Consider the following 11,532-nt stretch of genomic DNA (forward strand, 5'->3'; position numbering starts at 1 on the left):
GCACTAGCTGTGCAACTGCAAGATTACTAATGTCAGTATTAGAGGCGTACATGCAGGCACTTTACTACCAAACTTTATTTGAATTGTCGTAAGCGACTCGCGACGGGTGGGAGTAAACTTGTTACCCCTTTATTAGATATTTATTAAAAAATACCACAAAGCTATTTTTCAGTAGTAGTCCCGTGTCAGTTTGTGCTTGTGTTGTCGTAAGCGACTCGTGGGAGTGTTAGAAATGTACATGCAGGCACTACTACTGATATCTTTATTTGATTTCTACGATTCGGATTCATAGGCCTTGATAACTTCTTTGAAGTTCTAATCTATAAGCTTCTACCAAGTGTGCATTTATCTACATGCACACTCATTAATATTTGCTATATTCAGTGACGCCTGACATGACTGGAGGCTGTGGTGACTGTCTGTGCCAATGCAATGTTTATGTTTACACTGCTGACACGACCTTAAGCTTTTAGCTATTTTTAGGTAAGCTTACAAAACAGACGCTCAACTGAACCTTTATTTGGTAACTATTTACCAACTATAGCATCTTCTTACAGATAATTAATCTTTACAAATGTAGGGGCAAACTTGGATTGCTCCCCTGGTTAGCAGAAGCTTGGTACTAAATAATACAATCTTCGATGACTCGGAACCAACAACAAAAGGTGACACAAATCATCACAAATCCAAGGATACACTTTAGCTGAAACGTATCTTGATGATGTTTATTATCTTCACTTGCTATTCTTCTTCTTGTTCTTGTCACAAATACTAATTATGTTGGTTTAGGTAAAGATTAATTGTGTCTTTACCGAGAGCTTCTACACTACAATACTTCAAAATACAAGATGACAGCCTCCAGTGCCAAATTCGGCACCAAATTACATGTGATTGATGGGCTGCAGGCTATGTTTAGCTTATACTTCAAGGGCGCTCATCACATAAACAAACATGCCATAGGAATGCAATGATTAAGGATGCACAACACTTAAACAAACTTTGATTTTGGTAAATGGCATCAACAAGATTGATTGATTGATTGATTGATTAGTTCCAGACGTGCAAGTACATACAGGTTGTCCCAGAAAAAAATACCGGGCGAACAAATGTGAACGTAAGTCGAGAAATATACATCAGAATCCAAAAATCTAAACATCAGCATGTAGCCCATCTGATTCGGTTGACTGATCGCGAAGAAATGAGCGATTACATAACGCATGTGTCAATTCACTTCATTCCAAGTTTGAAAGAAAGATCATTCAACATAATGCACACTAGTTGTTAACTGTCAATGGGCTTCATATTTTCTTCTGTGAAATCCTCGTTCTTTTTAAACAATCTGTTTCTTGTAAAACATTTAATTAGGTTTTGTTCAAATTTGAAAACCTGCACGATATTGAAAATGAAAGCTTGCATGTAAGATTGCTCGATTCTTGTAAATATATATTTTTCGTTAATGTTGCATAAAGAATTATTGCATAAAAAATTCCAGCTGGCTTAAAAATTTCTCACACACATAAATGTTTTTATTATCAAAAATTATTTTATTATTTAAATGTTTTATATTAAGAAACTGTAATGCAAAATTTAAATCTTTTTAAGACAGTAATGATGTTGGTTTCAAAAATCACACGTAAAGTTGTAAGCACTTGATCATTGTTATTCTTGTCTCAAATGTTCTTTGCAAAGTTAAAATATAACACATTTGCACAACATGAAGAATTGAAGTTGAAAAGCTTTCAATTGCAGAAATCAAAGTTTTACGGACAAACTGTTATTCATCTTCAGTGAAAGCATGGATGACATAACACCGTCCGATTCTAAAATAGATTATATGGACTAAATTTAATGAGATACACACACTTTAGGCAGCGGTGAGCGAGTATTTAAAAAGCGTCTGTTGATCAAACTTGGAATGAACTGAATTGATGCACACATTATGTAATCGTTCATTTCTTCGCAACCGGTCAACCGAATCGAAACGATGACGTAAACATGCATCGCCTCTTTCACAAGTCAACCTCTTACACAGCGCATGCTATCACATGCATAATCGCGCATTGAGGGTGTGACTGACTTCATTTGCGCAAACGTGTGGCTTATCCTATAGTATATTATTACTCGAGAATCCTTGGTTTCTCTTCAATCTCTTGGCCGAATGTGACCCATATTTGGGTAGATTAATGTCTTTGTCTCTGGTGGGAGAGGTCCCCGGTTTAATGCCTGGCGGAGAAAAATATCAAAACATTTATCATCCGCTCTCTCCATTACAACAGTTCCGATCAGGGTAACACCTGGCTGTGAATACACCCTACCCTGGGCATCATGGGAGAAACGTGTCTGACATTGAACAAAAATAAGAAATAAAAAAAATTACTCACAAATTTATTGTGGATATCATAGGTGACGTGTATGAGGTCAATGGTTATGTAGAACTCAACTCTTACCTAACTACCTAATACGGAATTTGTTATAAGTATTTATTATCTTTTCAGAATGCAGGCATCGGCATTCTTACCAATGCTGCACTACACTCACAACTGCGGAATGGTTAGTATGTATGGGCTTACCGGAATTAAGACTCCATTTGAAATCTTTGTCCCCTGTATTGGAGATTAAGGTCATGTCTTCCATAGGGGGTGTGCAGATTTCAAATGGAATAGCCCATTATCAAAACTACTACAACTTTCATAGTTTATGCTTCCTTTTCAACTTCATATTTTAGCAATAGCATCTCTCAACAAAAGGTAAAGTACAACTTATTATCTATATATCTACCATTTTTATGCTTTGTTTTTTTTTTTATTTTTAGAGTAGTTTTGATTTGTTGACAATAGCTAGGCCTACTCTATAACAAACTGTGATGTGTATATAGGCATACATTATTTGATTTGGGTAAACCATCTAATGATGGAAACACCACAACCCAGAAATAAGTACTGCATTGCATCATGCTGGGAAAGACTCTAAAGGGAAATTAATTTTATTGTAATGGCAATATGAAGCTAGTATAAAAAACCTGGAAGACAACAACAAGATCCTGGCAAATCTTGGATGAAATGAAGTGAGCTGTTATCTATGAATTTAGCACAACAGCGTGTTGACAAATTTGAACTCTTGGAGTCAGCCAAATAGGAGTTATAGGGAAGATGTTATACATTCAGCCACTGCACGAAAGAGTCTTTAGATTACTCCAAAAGTGCGCAGTCTTTCCGCAAGAGGATTTAATTTGATCCTCGAATGTAATAGAACATGAATATCAAAAACAAGGAGCTGGAAATATTTGTAGTCAGAGAGTTGTGATAGTTTGCACACGGTACGGTTGACCCCAAAACAGACCCGTTCTATCTGTTCTATGTTAAAGCCAAATCTGATTATAATCTATTATGCACGCAATGCTAGAGCCCTTTTCGCATTATCATGTTGATCACAGCACCTAATATGCAGCAAATAGTGAATTTTAAAGGGTTTGATCCCTGTATGACCTTGAACTTCAAATATGCGAGGACCCCATAGACACCAGCTAATGTCAATACATATGTGTCAGGATCATTTTGAAGGTATTTGGCTATGTGTCGAAAATACACCCTTAATGACCATTTACCTCAAATCTGTGAGGACCTCATAGGCTCCGGCTATAGCCAAGGTCAATGTCTAAATATCATTACTGTTACCATGTAACCTGTAGAAGAAGCAGTTTTGGTAAAATTCGTATTTTTAGCCAAAATTACTCATGCGTGACGTTTGACCCCAAATTAAATAATGACGTCAAAATGTAAAGGCTTTGGAGCCTTTGTTTAACATTGGTCATAATCGGTCAAATGATGAAGGAGCTAGAGCAAATTATATCAAATGTTGAAAGGAAGATGGAAGAACTAGATATGGTGCGGTCTTATAAGACCACGAAGTCTAGCCGTGACCTTGAAATGACCTCTGATAACCTTGAAATGACTTTGGACAAAAATTGTGTTTTCGTGAAAAAATCTATCTAATAAACAATGTGAACTTTGGTTGACCTCAGCTCTGATGACCTTGAAATGATCTCCATCATGTTCGATCATCCATCCATTCGATTCATATCAATATCACATATACTAATGTTCATTCAAATTAGAAAAACTTTTGAATTTTACCGCATTTGACTTTTGGTTGAACTCGGATGACCTTGAAATGACCTTCATCATATTTTGAATCATTTCAGTATCCCTTATACTAGTGTCCATTCAAATTGGACAAACTATAAAGTTTTACCCCCATTTTGACCCCAAAACAGACCCCTCCATATTTAACCCAAATCTAATTACAATCTATTATGCACAAAATGCTAGAGGCCTTTTGGTATTATTCTGATGATCACAGCACTTAATCAATTATTTTGATGCTTATAAATAAACAGTAATAAAATTATATTGAACTTGCTATTATTTCTCAAGTTGAGATATAAATCAACTCCCACCAGATTACCATGAAGATTTTCTTATAAAGATTTGGTAAACCTGGTCAAGTCGAGGTGAACATAATGACGTTTATGTACAAAATATTTCTTGCAGATTAATTCGTTTAGCAAAAATATCGCCAAGTTTGAATACGTTCTGGTGTACCAGTATGTAATTCAACACAGTGTTCTGGAGCAGTGTAATACACATAATCATGCTAACTAGCAAACGCAAAATCGGAATCAACTGATATTTTGGGGGGAAAATCACATCATATTATTGATGAATTTCTATTTACATAGCATCTTGTAATATTGTAAGCCCTAGTTACACGAAATTTTATAAAGTGTGTGATATAATTGTTAATGCCAAGGTCAATATCTAAATCTCATAACTGTCCCATGCAATTTGTAGGAGAAGAAGCATGTTTGGTAAAAATCACATTTTTAGCCAAAATTACTTACGCGAGGCGTTTGACACCAAAATTGTAACGACTGGGGTGGTGGAGCTTTTGCCCAAGTTTGATATAAAATTGGATGGTTTGAACCCAATGCACAAATTTATTGGTCGAGCTATGAGTTTTAAAATATTGGACGAGACGTAGTCGAGTCCAATATTTTAAAACTCATAGCGAGACCGATAAATTTTGCATTTGGTGAATAAACCATCCAATTTTATCATTATTATGTTTTCAGAATCTTTATTAAAAGAAAAAAAAAAAAAAATAAATTTCAATAATTTAAAAAAAAAAAAAAAAAAAAATTGGGGGGAGTTAAAATCGACTGATCTTACATGCATAGAGCAAAAAAAATTGAAATTTTTTTTTTTCGGCCTATTTTCGGACTTTTTTGGCCCTACTTCCGGAATTCCATAAGTTTCCGTAACATTTACATCAATGGGGATCCATTTCACCAAAATTTATGACGATTCGTAGCGCTTCGTAAGTCTCAAAATCCATCGTAACTTTAGAACGTATTGTAAAATACATTTCACTAAAATTATTTACTAATCTGCCATCTAGAGGGAAAAAATGGGAAAAAATCCCCATGTCTCACGAAGTTACGTACTCGTTCCGAGTCGTTCGTAAGTTGCGAAATGATATAATTGAATTATGAGGGTTGAAAATATGAAGTAATAACGTGTTTATAATAATATTTGATAGGCAATAAACTGATACAGAGTGCAAGCCTGCAGTGCAGTGCAACTGTGCAAGAGCCAAGGCAACAGTGCAATTGGGGGACTATATTTGCGGTATTTGCCGATTTCATAAGCTTATCCTACCGTGTCTTTGCTAACATCATTCACACCTTGCAGAGTCTTCAATTAGTTCCAAAAGTGATATTTGGCACTTGGCAGGTATAAATCCTCTGGTTTGGTCAGAAAATTTGATAATTTTTGATGTCCGAGTGTGTGAGATTGCCGAATTCTGCAGCTTTTACGTAGTGGTTTAGCACCGGTTTTTACTAGTTTTTTGTACTTTCCACAGATATTTCACCAAACCACATTAATTTCTTCATTTCTTAGCAGCTGAAACATGCACTTAGTACACTACAACGTTGATATTCAAGCCTAGAATCATGAAAGTAAACATCTCTTTCCGCGTCCGTAGAAAATCAAATTCTACCGGTTTGCAAATAAACAAAATCGAGTTCATGAATGCCTAGTTTCATACAGTGCTTTTGTGTTCGCTCTTGATCGCATACGAACGGTCGATTTACAATACGTTACAATTGGCGGCAAAATCGGCGATTTTAAAAATCACGGGGGATTGGGTTCCAGGTGGCGCTAAAATTGGATGCAAATGCATCAAATATGCTATTTTTTGACGTTTTAAACTGTGTGGAAAGGTATAGGAAGCAAGATTCTGAAAACATAATAATGGTCATAATCGGTCAAATGACGGAGCTGTAATACTAAAGCCTTACGATACTTGTATACATTCATGTTTATGCAATATCATTTGTCCAAACATACTCTATTTTTAATTAAAGATTTTCATTTTGTTAACTCAATGTTGTCGTTGTGCATACGTGATTTCGGCATTCGGTCTGTAAATCGCATTCGCAGCAACAGTCTGTGTAGGTTGTACTGCAATGTGTGATATATGATGATTGTAGCCTTACTAAAAAATTACCTACTAGTATTATTTTGTAAATTAAATCAAATAATGGAACTAGATTTACAACTCACCTTGCTACGTTGCGTCCGAAAACATCGATCTTCAGCTAGTTCCAGTATTTGATTTAATTTTCAAAATAATATTTTGAACTACGGGATGAATAATCTACAAAAAGATATTACCTACTAGTATTACATATCTATGGCTCCAGAAAGATGAAAAGGGGCACCCCCTGGAAATCTGCAAAAATCATGCAATTAGCAGCCGTTTTCAGTTTGCAATTTTAGTATCTCCTGTATAAACCTGTATTTTGTATCCTTCAGATCTCAGCTGTGATGAGCATAACAGAAGAAGACGTTCTATACCAGAGGTTGAGGACTATGATCTCCTGGATTTGTGTAAGAATACAAAAAACAAGTTAGTTGAGTCAGAGTATGGATTCCCAATTATTGAGACGAAGAGGTTTTGAGAATGTTACTTTGTATATTCAAGGATGCTGAACAAGAATGTTTGGGTCCAACCTTGGGAAATGTGTGGAACTCTCAGTAGAGGGCGTTTTTTTCCTTCAAAATGGCCGCCGAAATACTTTTATATAACGTTCTAATGCTCTAAATAGGTCTCTCGTGGGTTGAACATGTTGCAGTTTTCTTTATTCTTGGTAATCAAAAGGCTATGGAGACACAAATTGTTTTCCAAAGTTGCAGTAGGGGCGCTTTTTTAAAATGGCGCCGAAATACCCAAGAATGCTCATTTTGGTGCAAAAGCAAATTTTATGCACTTATAGAAGCATCTAACCATAGTATTGAAATAAATGAGTTGTTTAGAATGTTTTATGCACATGTGTGCCCAAGCACAAGGGCGCTATCATTCAAAATGGCCGCCAAATGTGCATCAAATAACAGTCTATTATATAGAAGGTAAATTGGACCAAAGTTTTTCGATTTACTAACAGCAATTTTTTACCAGAATCGCCTAAGATACGTGTTGCTTCTGCATAGAAGTAACACATGGAGTACTTAGGTAATCCAAAATATCCATGGGTAAATTACCACAAGGGTACTTTTGGAATTTTTGTTTCGTACCGTGCACAATTACTGGAGAAGAGTTTCTTTAACCAATGTAGAACCCCCGGGGTAGAATCACCTAGGCACTAGGCACTAATCACCAAGTTCATCCTCTGAAGATGAATATATCGAATAAACAGACGAGTCCGATTCGGTTTCCTCATCTTCTGACGTTCTTGTACTGAATAGTTCTGTCAGATTTTGCGGCATCGCTGGTGACTGTGATACGATTGGCAGATTTGTTTTTGTCTGATAATTTGCGTGACACGCGTGAAAACGAAATTCGTCTGGTTCTGGAGGCAATATTGCAGGTCTTCATTTGGTTCCACTTCTTCAGTCTTGCCTCGGCAAGAATTTCACTACTTCTATATATCATTGTAAATAGATTTGATTGTGAACTCGGTCACTTTAGTTGAGATACCAGTATCCTTTCCCGAATCCATAATGTCGTTCCGTGCCACCTCATCTGCCGCCATCTTGGTGTATATTTTCGCTTTTCCATGGCCATAAAACCACTCACAGCATCTGCTCCTGTAAAAGGAATAAAAAGCCGGAAACGTCGTTTTATTATTACGATGGAAATATTAGTCGAACACGTACGCGATGTCCATAACACAGTACGTAAATGGCGTGCGGGTAGTCGTGACATATCAAAAGATCCGATACGACTCACGTTCGAATGGGTGGCTCGCATTGGTGACACCGTACGCGCTGGTATTAAATAGCGATTTTCTTTGTTTTGCCTCGTTTGGGTCCAGACATCTTTGGCGATCAATTGACGCACAAGTGCCGCCAACATGGATAAATCTGGAATTCACCTCGCTAAAAATGTCACTATGCCCAATATTTCTTTGTTGGGCCGGTTTCCCAAAGCATGGCTAGTGGTCATTAGGCTTCCTAAGCCATCAGGCTTAAGCCCAATTAGTCCTATATATATTGTAGATCTAGATATTTGTCAAGTTCTTGTTCAGTGGCCCCATAAGATGATTATATTCCTTGTCCTCTAGGCCTTCACATGTATCGGTCGTTATTTTCATAAATACCTACGGGGCGTTACAAATTCCAAAAATGTTGAGAGGTTATTTTTGTATCTTATGTTGATCACAGTGAATGAGTATGATGGTCACAATACCCTGTTAACATACTGTTTAATTGGACGCCGATTGATCGAAGGTTATTCTTGCGATAAAAGAGCACAAAGTCTAGCCAAACGTAAGGGATGGGATTTGGATCATCCCAATGTTTGTGCCTTGCGTAGGTGCTGCTTTGCTATGTCGCAAACTGGAAGACGCTCAGGGGGCGAGCCACAGCTTCCACCACCAGATCCCGAGCTTCCACCTCCAGAAGTTGACTTTAAAGATGTACTGATCAGGAGTTACTTCCCTGCGTCGTGGCTGTTTGAGAACACTCTTGTCGATCTTGGGTATGTACAATGTATCAGATGATAACTTAATGGTGTACTACACCCTGGCCAATTTTGTGCCTATTTTTGCATTTTTCTCAACAATTATAGCGCATTGATGACAAGTAAGATATGTAATAATAATTATTATAGGGGCAAGGACTACAACTACTGCACTGAAAATTCAACAACTCAAGGCAAGTAGTTATTGATTTATTGATCAAATATTGGTTTTCCCTCATTTTTGACTGTAACTCCACAACTGTTGTCTGTGTTGAAATAAAATTTCCATTGCAGTAGTTGTAGTCATTGCCCCTATAATATACATACTTATCTTACTTGTTACCATCATCATCAGTCGGCTGCGGAGTACGCGACTACAAGCTTTCTCCAACTGTTGCGATCTTGGGCAAGCGAACCAATTTTGTTTGGCTGCAGCATCCCGTCAGTATCTCCTAGGAGGTGCTGGACATACTGTAGGTACAGTGTGCGCGGCCGTCCCGGTTTCCTCATCCCATGTGGTGGGATATAAAGGGCATATTCTTTCACAGGCTCGCCATCTTCAAGACGCAGTATATGGCCAAGAAATTTGAGTTGATGAAACTTGACTCTGGCAACCAGTGGAGTGGTGTTGGTCAGGTTGTAGATGGTTTCATTTGGAATCCGATCCACACGCTTGATGTTTAACATGACTCTGTAGCAAGATGTTGCAAAGGCATTGATCTTGTTTTCCATGTCCTTGGTAATTACCCATGACTCGCACCCGTACAGAAAGACAGTAACACATGTTGTCTGAAACAGCTTGATGTTTGTTTCGATTAGCAAGGACGGGCTTCTCCAATAACTGCCCAGGCTAGTGCTTTTCTTCTTTTTAGGTCTCCAACACTAGAGCCCATCTTGGAACCCAAATACTTGAAGTCTGTGACATGGTTGATGGTACTACCATAGACTTCAAGTGCTGGTTGGGCATTACAGTTTGCAGTCATATATTCTGTCTTAGGTGCGCTGATGACAAGGCCTAGATCTGCTGCTGCAGTTGCAGTCCTAGTAAGCTGTGACTGGGCCCGGGCTATGGAAGATTCCAGCAGGGCAATATCATCAGCAAAATCCAGGTCATTCAGCATCTTGGCAGGATACCTGCTTGACCGACGTGGGTAGGTAACAATTCCAGAAGTTGATTTTTTCAGAAGGTAGTCTACCAGGATAATGAACAGGAATGGTGCCAACACATCACCCTGAAGCACTCCAGTTGTTACTTGGAAAGGCTCTGAGATACTGCCATCTACCATAACGGCAATATTGGAGTCCTTGTAGAGCACCTGGATGGCATTGACCACAACCTTTGGTATTCCATAATGCCGCAGCACTGAAAACATGACAGACCTGTTGATGGAGTCAAAGGCTTTTTTGAAGTTCACAAAAGGGACTGTTAAGGGAAGTTGGTACTCCGTGAAGCCTTCCATGATCCTCCTCAAAATGTGTATTTGTTGAGCACAGCTGCGACCCGATCTAAAGCCAGCCTGGTTGCTTCTCAGTTGAGGATCAAGGTGAGGTCGGATCCTGTTCAGAAGGATCTTGTTGTACACTTTTGCGGCAGTGGACATAAGCGAAATACCACGGTAGTTTGTCATGAGAGAGAGGTCACCTTTCTTTGGTAGAGGAATGATTACATTCGTGACCCATTGACGTGGCGGTGTCAGCGTTGAGAATACTTCCATACATAATTCGAGAATCATATCAATCATGCTATCCCCTACTCCCTGAAGTGCTTCTGCAGTTATAGCACAGTCCAATGCTGCTGCCTTGTTGGTCTTCATGGCTGCTATTGCTTCGACTACTTCTTCACGAGTTGGGGGCTCAGTGATAATAGGAAGATCTTCAACAGCTGGTGCAGGAAGTTCTGAAGCTGCTGTGCCACTGTCGTTGTTAAGGAGTGAGCTAAAATATTCCTTCCATTCCTCAAGTAGTTCATGGTCACTGGTTGGAACTGATCCGTCTCTCTTTTTGACTTTCACCCCCTTCCTTGAGTTCTTCCCAGAAAGCGAGTGTATGATTTTCCAGGTGGTGGTATAATTCCCCATCTCGTCGGCCAGCTTCAGGTCTTCCATCTGCTTATTGAGGGTAGCAAGCTCATCAGATTTATAAGAGTTATTAAGGCTGGTGTTCAAGTTCCTCCATCTTTCTCTAGATTGACGAAACTTTGAAATGGAGTACCGCTTTTTGGCCTCATCCCTTTGAAGTTTAAGTCTGATGGTTGCATCTGATACCCAACTTGGCAGTTCGCATGGCTCTTGCTTTCCAATAACTTTCTCAGCAACTTCACGAATCGCTGTTTCGAAGGTCTCATACCTATCAGAAATGGGTGTGGTGTCATCCATGCTCAAGACCTGGAATCTGTTTGATAGCTCCAGCTGAAATTCCTTCTTTGTATCAGGATCTTGCAACTTCTTCCAGTTGAATTTTGGTCTCTTGCAAGGTTTTCCTTTGCTAGTTCGCAGACTGGCAGCTAGA

Source organism: Amphiura filiformis, chromosome 13, assembly GCF_039555335.1.
Source record: "Amphiura filiformis chromosome 13, Afil_fr2py, whole genome shotgun sequence".
Classification (NCBI taxonomy): domain Eukaryota; kingdom Metazoa; phylum Echinodermata; class Ophiuroidea; order Amphilepidida; family Amphiuridae; genus Amphiura; species Amphiura filiformis.